The sequence below is a fragment of the Buceros rhinoceros genome, unplaced genomic scaffold (assembly GCF_000710305.1).
Source record: "Buceros rhinoceros silvestris isolate BGI_N320 unplaced genomic scaffold, ASM71030v1 scaffold12400, whole genome shotgun sequence".
Taxonomy (NCBI): domain Eukaryota; kingdom Metazoa; phylum Chordata; class Aves; order Bucerotiformes; family Bucerotidae; genus Buceros; species Buceros rhinoceros.
Window position 1 is genome coordinate 17,569 of NW_010387948.1, and position 17,793 is coordinate 35,361.

The following is a 17,793-nucleotide window of genomic DNA, read 5'->3' on the forward strand; positions in this document are numbered from 1 at the left end:
GGAAAACTGAAGGATAATTTGGTGGACAGCATTATATGGTACAAACTGAGAGAGAGAGAGAACTCATTAAGGAAGAGCAAAGCACAACTCTCCTGAGCGAGAGCCTTCTGGAAAGCTGGATCAGTTGGGTATGGCAGAAAGTGTACCGAAAACAAGGAACTTTGCAGGTGAGAGTTCAAACAGATTATGACTGTGACTCAATCTCTTGAGATGGGTAGCACAAGTGAAAAATGAGTCAAAGGCAGAGAGCAGTGCAGAAGAATTAAGCAGACACAGGGCAGCAGCACTGCAAGGACAAGGAAAGATGAACTCTGCACATCTACATGACCTATGGCTACATGAGTTGTGTGCTAGTTTTGCTTCACGATCAGGCTGTAATCTAACCTTGGTCACCCTTTGTGATTTGCCTTTAAAGTTCAAGACACTCGTGAAGTCTTCCAAGTATTGTTTCAAACTCGGGCCAGCTGCCCTTGACACCCAGGCGTGCCTCACCTACCACTCCATTGCAGAACACGGGCCCTTACATTTCTCATCCCCTGGTTTCCAACAGGTGCTCTTTTAAGTTTGGTTGCAAAGCAAGTGAAATTAGTTAGGGCTGGGTGTTGCTGTGGTAGGTACCATTAGCACACATCATGTGCTCAAAACCCAGTTCTTTAACTCCAGAGTGTTTTTCAGAGGCATCTCATTATGTAGGAAGCCCCAGTGCTGAACAACAAAACTAAATTCATCAGATACCACAGGACACGATAGTAACTGTGCACCAAGAGATATTTGATGGACAAGACCTTGACGAATGATCAGCTGCTTCAGGCCTGATTTGAACTGATTTTATTTCTGAGAAATCCAAACCAACGCCTCACCATGGTGCTCCTTTCATCTCACATAGGGCACAGCAAGATTCACCCACCCCCGATCCCCAGTTTCACCCACACCTCCACCCCAGCAACCCAGACAGTTCTACCCCAAACACAAACATGTTCAGTGTGTTTCTCTTTGTGCAGTTCCTCCGGCCCTAAGACTTCTCTAAGCCACAGTATGGTTTCACCAGCTCACCTCTACAATCACAGTTAATCTAGGAGGAAGACACAGTCAGAGTTATGCTAAGCAAACAGTACAACAAATCGTCACTTCAATATGATCTCAGCTGCAGTAAAGGCCACCAAATAAGATGCATTTGTCAAGAACTCCTCTTACCCATGTCCTCAGAGGACCTTACGGGATTCCTACATTCAGTAAACATATTTTTTTCCCTGATTTGCAATGTTTCATGAAAAACATTTATAGCTCCTCATTTTTAATGTGTTTACCATTCAGAACTGGGCTTTTTTGGAAGGCAGATTGCCACACAAATATTGTTCTAGCCACAGCAATCTAGGAGTTTGTGCTAATGCAAAAGAGACGATACAAAGAGGAATTCTTGAGCTGCTCTAAGTGCAGTGGAGGTAATAAATACAGTTACAGCTTAGGACCTTTGGGTGGCTCCTCAATAGCCATAGTTCATCAATTGTTTGAGATTGAACCCCAGAAAATATAATTTAGCCTTACTACTGCTACAAATCCCTTGCCATTGCACAAGGAACATCCCGTTTGTAATAACAAATCAGGGAAGAGCTCCAGCAAGAGGTAAGGAATTAGCTTGGAAGGGCTGAAAGAAGGCAGAGTTCCTGATCCCCAAGTAAGGGCTCCACTTCCTCCTCTTGCCAAGGCACTTGACTGGGCCAGTGGTAGGTTGTTATTTCAAGCCTTGGAGAGCCCCAGAAGGAAAAGGCAAAAAACCCCCAGTAAATTGAAATAGCAGAGTATGATCTTACTGAGAGAGGGGGAGTAAGTCCTCTCCTACTACCAGCTATGCTCGTACGACCCAAGAGCTCTTCTGTAGCACAGGGCTTGCAGAGAAGTCAAACACTGCAGAGCTGATACATCTATCCTATGATTACAGCCCCTGATGTTGCTCACAGCAGAAATCAAGGCCAGGTGCCCCAAAAGGAAGAGGACAGACTATAAAAATGGGAACCTGCTAATTTTGTGTGATCCAGCTCCTACGAGGTGACCAAAGGAGACAAAAGCAGCCTAGCACATCCCAGGGAACAGCTGTGGAGCTGTACAACCATTACAGAGAGACAGCCAGAAACATTCACAAGAGCCAAAAGTTGCTTCAAATTGCCTATTAATTCTGAATGTCTGTCAGCAGTTATTATCTGATGGGCCAGAGTGACTTGGCATCTACTAAAGAGAAAAAGAAGAAATGAAATATAGCCAGTACTTAAACAGAATAGCTAAAGAATCATTTCATCGTGACTTTCAACCCCTCGAGCCTTTTAGCTCCCCCTTCACAATACCTTATTCCTCCTGGTAGCACACCCTCTCTCTGCTTGCCGGAGCACATTTATAAAGGTGCTCAGCCCTCCCACTCCCGGCTGGTTGAACTGGCTGTGAACTGCCCACAGCTGGGGTTTTCTCTTCCCACCCTGCGAGTTCAGTGGTTTCTTGAAGTCGTGTGTGACCCTGAAAGCTTACCTGAGGGAGCAGAGTTTAATTTCTCAGGGAACAAGGAACATCCACCTTCAGACAGTCAAACCTTTGTGCACTGAAAGGCACCATCGGCATTTGAAACACTGATTTGCATTATTTTAAAAATGAATTTGCTGAGGCTGGGCTCCTAACCCTGTGCAGTGTGCTGTCGGTGAACAACGGTGGGAGGGAACTTCTGAATACAAAAAATATTCAGCGAAAATGGATTTCAGGGCTGCGTGCTGCTTTGCTTACAGAAACCAATTTTAAAATGAGCCTTGAGCATTCACAGCAAGATCTGCTGGGGGAACAGTGAAAAATGTTGAAATCTTTTCCTCTTAAAATCTTGAAGAAGCTTGTACTCAGAACTTCGAAACCAGCCATTTTCCTTCACGCTCCAGATAGGGTTGTAAATAAAACCCAAAAAGGTAAAGCAACTCCATCCTTAATGTCTCTGTTCTAACAGACTTTTCAGAATGCCATGAATAGTTTTCACTAAAATAAATAACAAAGCCTCCATGGGCTTTGGACAGTTCTGTTTACTTGACTCTATTTGCATGCTTACCCAGTCAGGGAAGATAAATAATTGCTCATGACACGTCTGACCCATCACTGGGAACGCCTGGCTTGCAAAGCTGAATGTTAACGACTGACTGTTTACAGGGAGGGTTTGCAGCAGTCTCAGGTGCTCGGGAGAGGTTGGATCACCCCGAGCGATGACTGAGCCCTCAGCGGAAGGGTGGCTTTGTGTGTAGTGCCACATCGATGAGCTCTGTGGGGTTTGGTCCTGGTGCTAGCTGGGGAGCCTTGGTTTATGATTACACGACTTACGTGTGCTGCAAGAGGTGTAAAGCCAGACCCTTGCTAGACTCCTAGATTTAAAAACCTGCCTCAAATCTTTAAATAATTTTCTGAGATGTCACTGAGCACCTTTCAATCCATGCACCTCCCTGTTTAGCAGAGCTCACACTCTGCACCTCAGGGCCCAGCTTGGTACCACGTACAGACCACACCTGAGAAGCTCTCCAGCATCCCTCTCTCGAGTGTATCTCCAGCCACCAACATTTTCAATCTGAAACTCAGCTGCAGCAAGAAACTGTGGTAAAGGTGGTGCTGAACCCACTTCTTGAAAGGAGGTCTGTACCTAGGGACAGCTTGTGAATCTTGCATTAAAGACACACTAGTAAGAAAAATATAAAATTCACACTGGTAAGGATTTGGACCATGCACCACATCTAACCACCCGACTTCCCTTCATGCTTCGGTGGGCTGCCCGTTCCCTCCTCACACTAAGTATATCGTTGTCCATTCAGGGCCAGTGCAAAGGCCCCCCGGTGAGCCCAGGAGAAGGAGGGGGAATGATGCTACGCTGACATGCATCACCACAGTGCAGCGAGGCATGGAACCACCTGCTCCCTCCATTTGTAGTGAAAAATACCTTATAATTTGAAAAGACTTATGCTACAGCAGTCCTTTCTCACTGGGTTTTGTGCCTGGGATACCGACAACAGTCAGAAATTGGCCTGGAAGCTATAAATGAAACCAAGAAAATGAAGCACAAGTGAAAGGCACAATGGAAAGTCACACCAGAACAGGCCAAACGCCATGTGTGCCAAAGCAGCCAGCAGCCCCGGGGATATCTGAGACTGTTTAATCCCTCAAATACCTGTCAAATACACCTGCAAGTCCTCAGCAGACAGCTTCACTTCAGCGAGAGGTTCGCTCCGGAGAACAGCGAACATTGGTGCCTTCCTTCTGCTGGAGTTTCTAATAATAACAAGTCGTAACTGCTTCAGTTAATAGTACTAATTGCAATACAAGACAAATAACTGGATCCCTAACAATGCTGTTTTGGGGAGCCACTGTCCAGCAAGTAGCATTTCCCACCCGTGAAGTGGCATTCCCCCTTGTGTCTGCGGCAGCAGGCAGCCAGCAGAGAGGAGCCAGGGCCGATCTCTACCCAGTTCCTTCATTTTGGTTTCTGAGAAAATCGGATGCTTTTGCTGGGCAATGCCCCCCCAAAGCAATATGTAGAGTCTGCTTCTCCAGAGCAGCCCGAGAAATGGGGTGGTGGTGATGTGCTTCAGCACTCCCTGATGCCACATGTTGCCCTTACCAGCCTGAGGATGAAAATTTGGCCCTCAGCTGGGAAAAGTCAATGCAAGACCAATTCTGACACTGTCTGGGTCAGGTGTTCGCTGCTGATGTTAGCCTTGGGGCAGGCAGGAGAGCACAGGACCAGGATTTGGCGGAGATCTGGTGTGTGAGTGGCTCACGCTGTCCCTTTGCTGGTTTTATAACCCACAGGCTTCAACCAGGGAGAAGGCAGGAGGAGAGCAAGGGGTGTGCAGGGAAAGCTGCCAGTAGTATCAGAGGCAGAGACAAGTCTGCTGGCAGAAAGGATGCCAGGCCCTGCTCCTGGGGGCAGCTGTGGCAGCAGGAGGGAAGGGGGCAGCTTGTCCACATGCTGTGGGTGAAAGTCGTGGTCAGGGGAAAGGTCCCTCCGCGAGGTTTCTGCCTCGCCTGGGCAAGAGGGACCGAGCATTTTGCACGCTCTATTTTCTTCACAGCTCTGAGCAAGTCCTGGGGCTCCGATGTCATTCTGAACTGCTTTTCGCCTTCTTTGCAAATATTTAAGCAGTGTATTTTCTTTCTGCCAGCCAGCTGACGGGAGCGAGATCCTGCTGCAAAGCACAGGGCAGAAGGACAGAAAGACATTCCCATTCCTTCACAGAGCGTCAGCAGCGCAGGGACCAGCCCTTGGCGAGGCACTTCTCTGCTGGCGAGGGACCAGGGGGACACGTACCCACCTCTGCCCCCACTCGCACACCCAGGATGCTCAAGGGAAGATACAGGAGGAACATTTTTCTCCCCTTTCCTGGCCGCTGCTGCAGGATTTTTTATAGCAGTGTTTTCCTCCAATCTCTGCTGCCCTCTGCTGATGCGAAGCCAAGGCAGAGAGGAGAGCCCTTGCCGTGAGCCAAAGCCTCAGGTTTTTGCTGCAAAAGCTCACTCCCATCCTCATTAAAACGCCAGCATCGTCACAGCCTGTGGTTTCCTCCTTTTTCTCACCAACACAAGCTCTGAAGCCTTAAGACATGCCACTCAGGGAAGGGTTTCTTGCTGAATCACACCACAAAGATTTAGGAGGAGTTAATTCATCCTCGTTACCTCACATCAGGTAAATATTGGTTTAATCAATTTACAGACTTCAATACTAAAAAAAAAAGGAAAAAAATAAGGTAAAATGAGGATTAAAGGCTCTGGCTTCAAACTGAGTCCCTGCATTTAGGATTTTCCACTTGAATTTCTCCCTGTACCAGAAGTCATTCTGGGAAACTTAGCCCTGGCCCATCCTCGGCTGTTTACAACCCCGCATCAGATCAGGCATCTGTTTCCCACCAGTAACCCAGAGAAGAGCCTGCCTCTTGACAGGCTCGGCCAGACCCTGTGTGGGGCTCTGGGGGAATAGCGGAGGGGCGGGTGTTCTCTAATCCCTGCCTGTGTTTTTTAAAGAAGTTAAGACAAAAAGCTGCCTTTTTTATTGAGATAAACACTGTGACAGATGAGCGGGGATGGAGTCAGACTGCTGCATGTATATAATGGGCATCATTTTTTTTCCAAGCTCCACTGTTCCCATCACCTGCTGCAAACCAGATCTTTAAACCACGCATGAAATGTTCTGCTTCTCCCACATGCACAGCAACCAGTTTAGAGGAGACAAAACCCATTAGCCAGGCTCCTGGCTGAAGGGACAGACTGCGAGCCCTGTGTCAAACCTGGAGGAGCCTCCAGCGCTGCTCAGCATCATCCTGGCTGGCCTCTGCAGCCCAGTGCTGCTCAGCAGGGCCCAGAGGGAAACGCTTCCCTAACCACCCACCAGAGAGCTGAAAATCACCAGCAGGCTGTTCCCACACTGATTCACTTGGTCACGGGAGGGAGGCAATGTAGCCCTGTAGAAAACATGCCGACCCAGAAATCCAGACCCTTTTTTCTCTCCTGCATCTCTAGGAATGATCGCTTCATTCCTCGATGCTTGAATCTCCGCCTCCACAAAGCAAGGGCATCGTTTCTACCGTAAAGCGGCTTGAGAGCTGTTGGTAATAAGATTTATGATTATCGAGGAGTTATTTAGTACAGCTTTTAGATCCTGCTCCATTGATTTTGCTTTACAGACTCTGTGGCTCCTGCCGCTGTTACCGGTTAACTAACGCTGGCCCTTTAGGAGCTTCTGGCGGTCGTGTTTCTGGAGGAGAACCCTGGCACTCAGAGCTGCCCGGGGACAGGAGCATCGGCCATGATCACCACAGGACTTACAGCCCAAATTAGGTCTTGAATATAAGCTTGTTTCTTTCTTTTTATATTAACTCCTTGGGCCGGTGCTTGCACCAAGTGAAAAACACAACCACCAATGCCGTCTTTAACTCTTGTGATGCTTAGGAGGATGAAATATCCCTCTCTGATGAGCTCTGTGAAAAGTAACAGGTGATGGTAGTCCCTAAAGCAGGTCATTCCTCATCAGTCCTGTTGCTTGTAGGACTTGCAGCTAGTTTACCACCCCTTGCTGAGCTTTGCTGTCCTGAGGTCCCCAGGGAAGGGCTTATGGGTTCTGCAGTGGAGGGTTTCTCTGAGCTGATGCGTGTTTTGATTCTTGAGGAGTTGTTTTAATCTGGGCTGCAGGGCAAAGAGAGGTGCCTCGTTCGGGTTATGGTGCTCGGTTTTAGGTGAGGAGGTGGCTGGTAAATACACCTGACTCCGAGACTTTATTAGATCGCATTACTTGAGAGAAACAAACAGTTTTTCCCCTTCAGTAAAATCTATACCATTTGGCATAGTGGGATTAAGATTAATAACAAATATGAAAAAGAAAGCAAATTTGCTCCAAGCAGATTGTTTGAACATTCTTTGTATGCGCGTGTGAAGGACAAGAGCCTGAGTCACTGAAAAGAAAGGTCTCAGGAAGCTCGGATAAAACATCAAAGCGCTCAGCAGCATTTCTGCTCTGTTTATGCAGTTGCCATTTGGCCACAGTCACAAAGCCAAGTCTCCCTTCAAGCAGCCCAACTGCCAGTTCATGGTTTGGTATGAGACAGCCCAAGCTGAGGGTTGGCACTGCCTGGGCTTTGCCTCCCATGTCTCCCTTATCTGAATTAAGCTGGTTAGGCTGAGAGGCAATGCTGCAGGATTCTCCATTCCTAATCGCAGCAGAGCCTGCAAGCCACCCCCAAACATATCATCCTACCTTACAGCTGCTTTTAAACCCAAATCAAATCCCAAACTGGAGCTGGGTCCTCCATTTCCAGTCCCAAAAGCTGGGTTTTCATTCAAACACATTTGTTTTACTCCGAATCCCATTCACAAAGCGACACTGGACAGACGGCGTCTGCAGACAGGAGACATCGCGGCAGGAGGCTGTAATGGGAGTTTGTGTACCCTGGAACATCTCAGCAGCAGTGCTGGGCCCTTTGCCCTTCAGGATGAAAGAAATCATCACTGAGCTGCACTGACAGAGTTTGATTTTAATGTACTGGGAGAGAATGGTCAAGTCTTAATACGGTAATTGAAGGTGCTCTTTAATAAACCAGCACAAAACGTTTTATGGCTCCCATCTAGTGCCCGGTGTAACTGAGGTTCAGACACACATTGACAAAGAAACATCCATTTCTTCTAATGCTTATTGACCAGGTTTAAGAAGCAGTTAGCTGTTGCAGGAATCCTCAGGAGAGCTCGCTGCTGCTGCTCTGCTGGGGCATGTCTGCACATTTTGGCTCGCTCACACTTTGCTGGCATGCGGAGAGCACGTTTGCAGCCTCCTGTCTCTCCACCAAGAGATCAGAGCTTCTCCGGTTTTCCATCATCCACTCCATCCCTTACTGCGACAGTGGCTGAAAGCTCAGTGCAGGCAGCCTGCCTTGAAACGAACAGCAAGGCTTGGCTTATCACCACTGAAACACGATTCTCTGTGCTCCTTGTTAGGGTGCTGTGCTAATTGTTATCTCAGAAGAGGCTGTCGGGGGTGTGCACTGATTTACTGTGAGCCCAGCAGAGAGGGGCTGGCTGGAAGTGTGATGGTGGAGCTGGTTTCTTTATTTAACTCCAGATTTCTTTGCCTCCCTGCAGCAGCAGCTTTCCGCCTGCTTTTCTCTCACACACTCTCTGTCACAGCTCCAGGCATCACAACAACTTTGATTCCTTAAAGACAGACACAACTATATTTGTACTGAATTATTTTTACCCATAAATATCACAGATGTGAAGGCAGTACAAGAAGTGAGAGAGTCTTAACAAAACCAACCCCCCATGCTCATCCCTGGCATTTCACAAGAGGCTTGTGAATAATCTGGAGATTTCAGCTCAACCAAGATGCTGTTAGATTCCATCCACAAGGATCTCTTTCCAAATTTCCTAGAGTAGCTGGATGGCAAAAGCACAGTGGGCTACTCCTGCTGTAGTTTTCACTGGAGAACAGACTTCCTCAGTTTCTGCTACCCAACGTTACCCTTCCTTTGGCATTGCCCTATCCCTCATGCCCTCCTGCCTCATCACAACCACTGAGACCCATTGGCCCTGTCTTGTTTCACCTCTCTGCTGCATCCATCCCCCTACCCTGTCCCAGGGCTGCACCTCGTGCTGGTCCCCCTTCACTTCCCAGGACAGGCATCGTTCTGGTTTTCTTCTCAGCTCTCAGCAGCATTTCCGGTACATCACTTCCAGCACCGTATGCTTCTCCCTCTCGCATCTGCCTCTCCCTCCTCATGGTTGTCATCTTTTTTTGGCCCTCCTTTCACTGAAACAGTCAGCCAGTTGCTATTCCCACATTGGAGGATGAGTGCTCAGCACAGTTTGGGTATGGTTTCGAATTCCCATCCCTAACAGCCAGTTTCCTTCGGTTACCCAAAAGGGAGCTCAGCAGACAAGTTTTCAGCTGCCAGCTAGCAAGCACCCTCAGGAGTATTCTCTTTCCGTCGATAGCTCCTCCAATGCTGCCGCCACATATTGAGATCATATATCCTGGTATTTTTCCATGGGAAAAGACGTTTCAGCCAGCATCTTATGTCTTTCAAAAGGCAATCAGTGGTTATCTCATCGTTGCAACCAGGAACGTCTCAAGGTAACTTGTACTTTGAGTGCACCAGGGCACATGCAACGATTTCCTCGTTAGCAGGATTACAATCTGTGGGCCGGCTGAAAACATGCCAGTAACTCCAGTCTTTGAATAATCCTAATATGTGACCGACCTGTGTTGCTCACTTTGTATGTTGTAACAGCAGTCTGTTGGGTTTGCATCTTCAGATCAGACTGGCAGGCTGTACCTGGAGGTTTTGTCACACCAACCAACCCAAAGCAACGGGATTCCCCTGAGGCTGGTTTCAGGGAGCGCTGTCTGTGTTGACCAATGCTCTGTCAGGGAAGTGAGGGCAGCTAAGGGTGGGACAGGCAGCACAAAAGCCCCTGCAGACACATCCCTACCAGAGCTGTCACCCCCTTTTCACCCTCCTTCCTATCCCTGCATGCAGACAACCCTGAACCAAGGTTGTAGGACAGCCCTGGCCGCTCATCTCCAGCTTTGCAGAGACCTGCCCACAGCACCCTGGCTGCAGTATTCAGCCGTGCTCCAGTGCTCGCATTCTGCTTCACCATCTGCTTCTAAACACGTTCCATTAACACGTTGTTTTGCAGGGGGTGTTGGTGCATGAAAGGAAGCAGGTTTAACAAATGCCACCACGCTGTATTTCTGAAAACTGAAATACTACATACTGCATTTCCTTCGGCAAGTTGAAGTGCTCTGTCCTCCACAGCTCCACAAAGTGTTGGGAGGTAGGGAAGGGAAAGCATGAGAGCAACAAAACTACCCATCACTGCTTGTGCCGGTGCTACATCTGTTTTGCCCTGGGCAGCTCCTCTCTCCTGCTCTGAGTTTGACTGTGCTCTGTAGACATGCTTGGATGTGCCATGTTCCAAGGCCAAATGCCAGGACTGTACCCCAAAGGGTAGTGAAAAAAATCAGTGCAGAAGGAGTGACATGATCATGGTCATCTACTTCCAAGGAAGCTCAGTTCTCTCCTCCTTGATGGCGGTGGTTGCTCCCCAAGGTCCATGGTCCCCAAGGCCAGGCCAGCTCCGTCAAAAGGGCTCAAAGCTGGGTAGATTTGGCCTTTTTTTCTCTCACTGGGTGGCATTACCAAGATCTGTCTCCACTCTGTTCCCACCATGAGAGGACACAGCTCTGAGAGCTCAGGTGACCCTCATGGCCAGCACGATGCAGGTGAGAAGCTGGGGTGTACATATCCCTTTGCCTTGGGGCACTGCGAAAGCAGAGGATGGCAAACTGCATGCAAGGACTTGGCAAGCCTCAAAAGCACAGCAACTTCAGCTAGAAATTGTGATGCTCCATTCTAGTGGAAAATCCACATCACAAACATTTATCAGAGTCCTGGGTCTCTGTATTCTTCTGTACTAACACCCTATCCCATACACGTTACGAAGTAAATGTTACCATGGATGAAAGATGCAGCTCCACGATCACCATCTGTATGCCCGAGCTTCACCTCCCTGAGCTTCACCTTCCTTTAATGAAGGTGCGATCCAACAGCTGACAAAGGTAACGGACATCTCCACACTGCCTGGATTAGATCAGGCTCTGCTTGCCCAACTATGCATCATAAAAAGGTAAAAAGAAAATCCCTTCCCGAGACTGGCTGTAAACCACCATAGACAAAACCTACATTTATGTACGTGTATGCAAGCCTTACGTATTATATATGTAAACTATATTTACATATGTATGTTAAAGCCTTCGGTAGGGTTAAATGATGCCTACAGGATGAGCTATTTGAATTTCTCAATGTAAGACTTAGGCACCTAATTTTATTTGCTGCGCTGGGGACATTAATCTGAGATATTCACATGGAAAAACTCATATTTTTCAATTGTTGAAATTCTTATGGCCTTAATCAGGTTAGAGGGATTTAGAAGCGAGATTGAGATCTGCATCACATGGGAAATAGAATTGCTTTTTTCTAACTGCCTACAAGAAGGATTTAAAAAGGAATGAAAATCCTACCATTTCAGCAGCCTTCTCTTCTCCAAGTCCACACCAGACAGCTCTGGCAGCCGGGTGCCACCCTTCTGGTTTCCAAGAGCTCTGTAGCATTGCAAGGCAGCACTGCAGAAAACAGATGTATTTTTATGGTAATCATTTTAACACCTTTGACATTGTTTTGTAACTACCTTGGATCCTGTTACGCTTCACAAAGCTGCAGAGAGAGATGAGGGCTGACAAGTCTAAATTTAAGGAGCAGAGGAGACCTGACTCACTTTCTGGCACTGCCACCGGCTCCCCGCGTGAGTGGGTAAATCACCCCATGTCTGAGCAGCACCTCAGCCTTGCCTAGGAGCCTTTCTTGCTTCAGATGCGAGATTCAGGAGCAATTTTCAGGGTGCAGGTCAGGATGAGAAAGTTGGCGGCATCCAGGCATGTCTCCAGCACACGCTGCAGCCACGCAAGAGACTATATGGATGGCCAGAGATACATACATTTAGGGAGCTCTGTAAAACATGTTGCTACAGAAAATGGGAAAACTGACGACTGTATTTTGTAAAATAAATAATTTTAAAAGGCCATGAGAAATCTAGAAAGGTCTTTCCTCCAGCCCTGCCCTCAGCTGAGAGAATCCCCTGGCTGTTTTAACCACCCCCGACTCTGCGCCGGCCCACGAATGCTGTGGACCATCACTCTGCAAACAGCCCCATAAGCCTCTGGGTCAACGCGTGCCTCAACGGCAGTGTTTGTATTTGACAAATTCCCTGCTTATGAGATCCACGTACTCTGGTCCGCAAGCATTAATCAGAGAGGCCTTTCTGCAGGGAGGAAATCGATGGTGAATTGAGGATAACATCTGCAATGTGATTTTGCTGCTAATATTTCTGCGCTCTGACTTCTGCCACATTCAATGTCAGCAGCGCTCCTTGGAGATGGTCTCCTCCAAAGCCATCTGCTTGAGCAGGAGATACCTTACGTACCTCAGAGAAAAAGAGCAGAACTCTGCTACGGCTCCCCTTCCCCCTGTCCAACAACCCGGGCCCGATAAAGGCTAAGCCGAGCTAAGGAAATAAATGTCACGCTGGAATAGCAAAGCCCTCACTCCCCTGAAACAGAAGGTAAATATCTCTAGTATTTACAGTACTAAAGTTATATTGGAGAGCGCTTCCATGGAGATACTGACTCAAAAGGAAGGGTTATTGGGGTTTTGGCGAGCACGTGGATTTAAGTCCCAGCTGCCAAGCCTGCTGCCATCTCATAAGGACAGGAGAGCCAGGGTCACGCAGCCCCTGGCCACCCAGATGAGACGCAGCAGAGCATTACTAAAGGCCTGGGGAAGAGAATTACAAAAGGAAGATAAAAAAACCTCAACCTCCATTTTGTCCTTAATATAACCACGGACCAGGTTATAATTCAGGGTACACACCCGCTCTGTCGACTCCATCTCTCTCCTGCTCATCATGTTGCCTGGTCCCTCATTCTGCAATATGAATTCTGAGGTGTGGGGCCTTGCAACCCCGGTACAGGGATTTCCCCGGGAACATCAGCAGCTTTGCTCCACACATGGGGTGGGTCTGGTTCAGGTTCACGCCTCCCTTGCTGCCAGGAGGACAGGTCTGGCCCATGGCTTGGCTGAATATAGGACCTGGCAGCAGGGAAAATCTGAGGCTGAACAACTGATGTACTGGAAAGAGAGGGGAAGGCGAGGGTTTACCTATCGCTAGCTGCATCCCACTCCTCTGCCACCCTGTTTTGCTGCTGCTTTAGGCCCTCTGATGGCTTAAATCCCTGTGGACTACCATGGAGCTGCAGGCACTTGCCGCAGCATCAGATCGGTGTTGCCCAGTGGGCTCCTGACATGCTCGGCTCTGCAAGCTGCTTTCCCTAGGAAGCTTTTCCCAAAGTACGTGATTCCTGAATCCCTTCAGATAATGACATTTTAGGAGGAAGACAGGAAAAAGACACGTCTTATAGGATTCACTTTGTTTCTGGGGAAATCAAAGACTGTGAGGCCCCAACAAAATAAATATCCTTAAGCATTAACGCTTCACACACGGCGCCTTTTCCATAACACTGCTTATCCTCAGTGAACTGCATTGAGCAACCAAGGATGTGCAACCCCATCCCAGGCGTCCAATCTCTCTCACAGAGAAAGCATCCTGCCCTCCCCAGTGGCTCAGGCTCAGCCCTCACTTTCACCCTTTTGTGACGTACCTGGATGTTTTCAGCACTTGTTTCACTGCAGTTCTCTGAAGCCCCTCTTCCTCAGTTCTCAACAGGTACCTACATCATCCTCTAGGTAGAAATTGCCTGCTGTTGCCACCACTGCATCTGCACTTTCTGGATCTTGGCTTTGGAAGACGCACAGGACAGTCAGAGGTGACCCAGGAGAGGTCCCCACCAAAAACTGGGAACAGCAGCAAACCCCAAAGCCTGGTTGTAGCTCCAGTTCCCACCTGTGGAGTAGGGAGCTTGGGGAGCCAGCCCTCCTCCATCCTGTTTTGCCAGGGGATCAGGGCTGCAGGGCGAGGAAGTAGCAAGGAAGGGGAGGTCCTCCGGGCTGTCACCAGAGTGGCAGTCCCAGCAGCGCAGGCAGAGAAAGAAAACAAAAGTATCTATTTTCACTCTGCTGTGAAAGCAAAGCCTTCTTAGATTTAGAGCTTCTTGACTCATTCCACATCTCAGACCCACTCCAGGGCTTTCAGCCTGTCTCTGAGAGCTGGAGTACAGTTCAACCCATCCCCAATATCCCTCGTTTTTTATGGCATCTAATCGTGTCCCAGCTATGAGTTCATCCCACGCTGGATGGAAATCAATGGATCCTTTGACATACTCCCCCTCTGCCACCTTCCCTTGCTGCTACTCAGCACATCTGGTCAGCAAAGGAGCCCTTTGAGTTTCTCCACTTGTTAAGAAAACACTTGATTTCGTCTCATTTTGCTGCAGAAATGCACGTAGGTGTTTTCTCATTGCCAACCACCTCCTCAGCCCTCCTGAGGGGACACTCATGTCCCCTGAGCTCGCTCTGCTCAGTGAATCCTCAGATGCTACCGGCAGTCTGAACATTTATCACTAAAAACCTGATTTCCTGGGGAACGGGGAGGGAAGGTAGCCCAGACCACTGTATGAATACACACAGATCTGAAACGATGAATCAGGAAAACATGTGCACAGTAAATATGCCAGGTCTCTCGGAGCGTGTGCCTGGCGCTCCTCTCCATCCACAGGGAGCAGGAGACATGACAAGTACTGACTAGGGCTGGATTCAGAGAAACTGTAGGATTTGTCCAAAAAGGGGCAGCTTTTACGGTCCTCAGTTGTATTTTAGCCTGCAGTATTTTGGCCCGGAGCTGGCTGCCCCCCAAGACTGCTGCAGTGCCTGAGCGCGAGCTGCTTTTCCCAGGCTGCACGTGCATGTCGTGCAGATGGAGGTGCTGAGGGAATAGCAGCTGCAGCAAGAGCAGAAAGGTTGCACCGCCTGAAACTCATTTGACTTACAAAAACTAACTTACCAGAAGAGCCAGACTGCAGCTAAAAAGGTTCATCCCACCTGCTCTTCCGTAAGTACAGCAGTGAATAGCTGTACTTGATTTTTTTTTTAAATTGCTCGCAATCTGAAACTTCACTTTCCAAATTCCATCCCAGACAGAACTTTCATTGCTGAAACTGGACAATGAGACATATGTGGCTGCACTGGAAACAATAGCACTGCCTTGACTCGAGAGGGACAGGATCACAGCTTATAAATAGTTTCAAGGTGACAGTACAGGAGAAGTCTGGGAATTATTAATAATTTTAAAAGATAGATGGAGAGAGACCATTCACTCACAGGTGCTTATAAAGAGCTTCAAGGTGACAGTACAGGAGAAGTCTGGGAATTATTAATAATTTTAAAAGATAGATGGAGAGAGACCATTCACTCACAGGTGGTAAGGGAGCAAAACAGCTGTAGCTGGAGGGATTTCTTGGTAGGAAAATTGTGAAGCTGGGAAGAACTGGTCCAAGAAACTCATGGCAGTGCTCTGCTCAGCCCAGGTGCAGCACTGCCCCGCTTGGCCTGTTTCCCCTCTCTCGGATGATAGAAAGGATGCCCGTGGGCAATGAGATCGGATCCCGAATGGCCACGCCACAGCTCAGACTTAGAACCCAATGGGGCTGAAGTACAAAAGAAGAGCAGGCCACAACCTGCCGAAGCATTGGCACAAACACCATTTGTTCAGCTTCTGACAAAAGGTATCCAATATGTGAGACCAGTAAAAGTTTGCTTTTGCTCTTCCATCCAGAGTAGCAAAATGCGTCTCCAGCCATTTCCAACACACAAAGAAACTGAAGGTGCATTAATTACGTCCGCTGCTAATTTACTAGATCAGTCAAGCAAACAGCATCCCAAGTCAATGTGCCATGGTGTTTGCAGGCTGAAGGGAGAAAACAAAAATAAGGGGACTGCCTTCGGGGTGAGGGTTATCGCACATTTCCTTGATAAGCTCCGCACGCCTCACTGCTGCCGTTGGACATTTCGACCTATGCAAATCTTCCGCGGCATGTTTGTCCGCGGTGCGTGCTCGCACATAAATGCGAGACCCATGCTTACACGGGTTGCATAAGTTGCAGAGTCCTGGCACCTCCCAGCCTCGAGGAAAACATTACAAACGGTCACGCTTTCTTTTTGTGGCTGAACAGATTCCTTGTATTTCTTTGCAGATTTTCCAGCTTACAGCTGCAACACAACAGCCTTCGGGCCCAATCCAAACCTACGATTTCCTTCAAAATTTTCCACAGCAATGCTTCGCGCTGTCAGTTTATGTCTGCATCCCTATCGTGATGCAGTGGGCAGGAGGGAACGGCTGGGGCACCATTTCTAGCTGCCCTTGCCTTTCCAGGCAGCTTCGAGACTGCTTATTTCAGCACTGCCTCAATGTTTCGCTCCTGTTTGAGAGTCTCAGCACATGATGCTCTACTTTGGCTAATCAATTTTTAAAGAAGCTGTATATATTAATGCAAATTGTATTAGTGATGCCTCTTGGCAGCCCGTGTATTAAATGCAATGCCAGTAGCATGACAACACTTGAGAGTCTCCACAGCAGTGAATTAAATATATTATTATTTTATGCCCCTTTTAATGCCTGTAAGACGCATCCTTAAAATAAGTCAGAATTGTTAGTATGCTTGTACTAAAGCACAGAAATATTCCTTCTTAATTTAGCCAAGCGTATGTTCCTATTAGAGCTGTAGATGCCAGATAAAGACTGGTGCACACCATGTGTGGTGTGAAATGGTGTAGCTGTGCTGCCTTCGGTGGGATTGCAGGGACCGGTATCAGCGGAGACTCAGACTTGCTATTCCTTTGCACCCATAACTTGATATTCCATGCTGGATGATTATCATCAAGGGGCACTTGTAACATCTGACAGCAAGCCCAGCTACTCTGCAAGCTGTTTCGGTGATAGAAGTTCATAAATCTCTGCTCATGTAGTGGCCACTAGAGAGGGACAAAGGGAGATACTTTGCTAGTGCAAATCTCTGCTGGGGAGGGTTTATAGTGCCAGGTTTTGTGGCAGCACTGTCTGTGTTAGATTCAGCCTCTTCACGTTAGAGGAAAAGAATCTGTGGGCAAGTTGTGTTCCACATAAAATAAATTGTGGTGACTGCCCATGATCCAGCTGGACACAGGAAGGGCTCTGTGCAAGATCCAAGCATCGATGCTCAGAATCGTGAGGTATTACCAAGAGAGAAGAAAAACTAAACAGAGCCAGAGCATAAATGAAGGGAACCTTTTCGGGGCCACGTTTGTGAGACCAGCAGGACTGAAAGCCTGGGACAGGGGAACCAGCAAGAGGGGAAAGAAAAGGAGGGGGAAAAGAAGCAGTCCTAGAACAGACTAGCTGGTCCCAGAGGAATCAGATATGAAAGACCCTTTAACCTACAGGATCACATTGGGTCCTGGGGTGGAAAGAGAGACTGGCAAAAATCACCCTGTAGGCACAAAGCCCATTGGTAAAGACCCTCTGCCCTCATATGCCTGGCCCAGGATTCAATAATTTAGAGGTCTGCTAGTCCATAGAAGCAAGTAAAACTAATGAAAAGGTCTCAGCCCCCCATTGGCGCGAAATGCAATGCCACATAATAAGGCTTACTGATTTCCAGTTCCCTCCCATCCTTCCTTTTTTTGGTTTATTTTTTTTCTAAAGAAGTACAGAGAAAAGACATGGAAACCTTGCAGTTCAGCTCTCAGAAGTTGG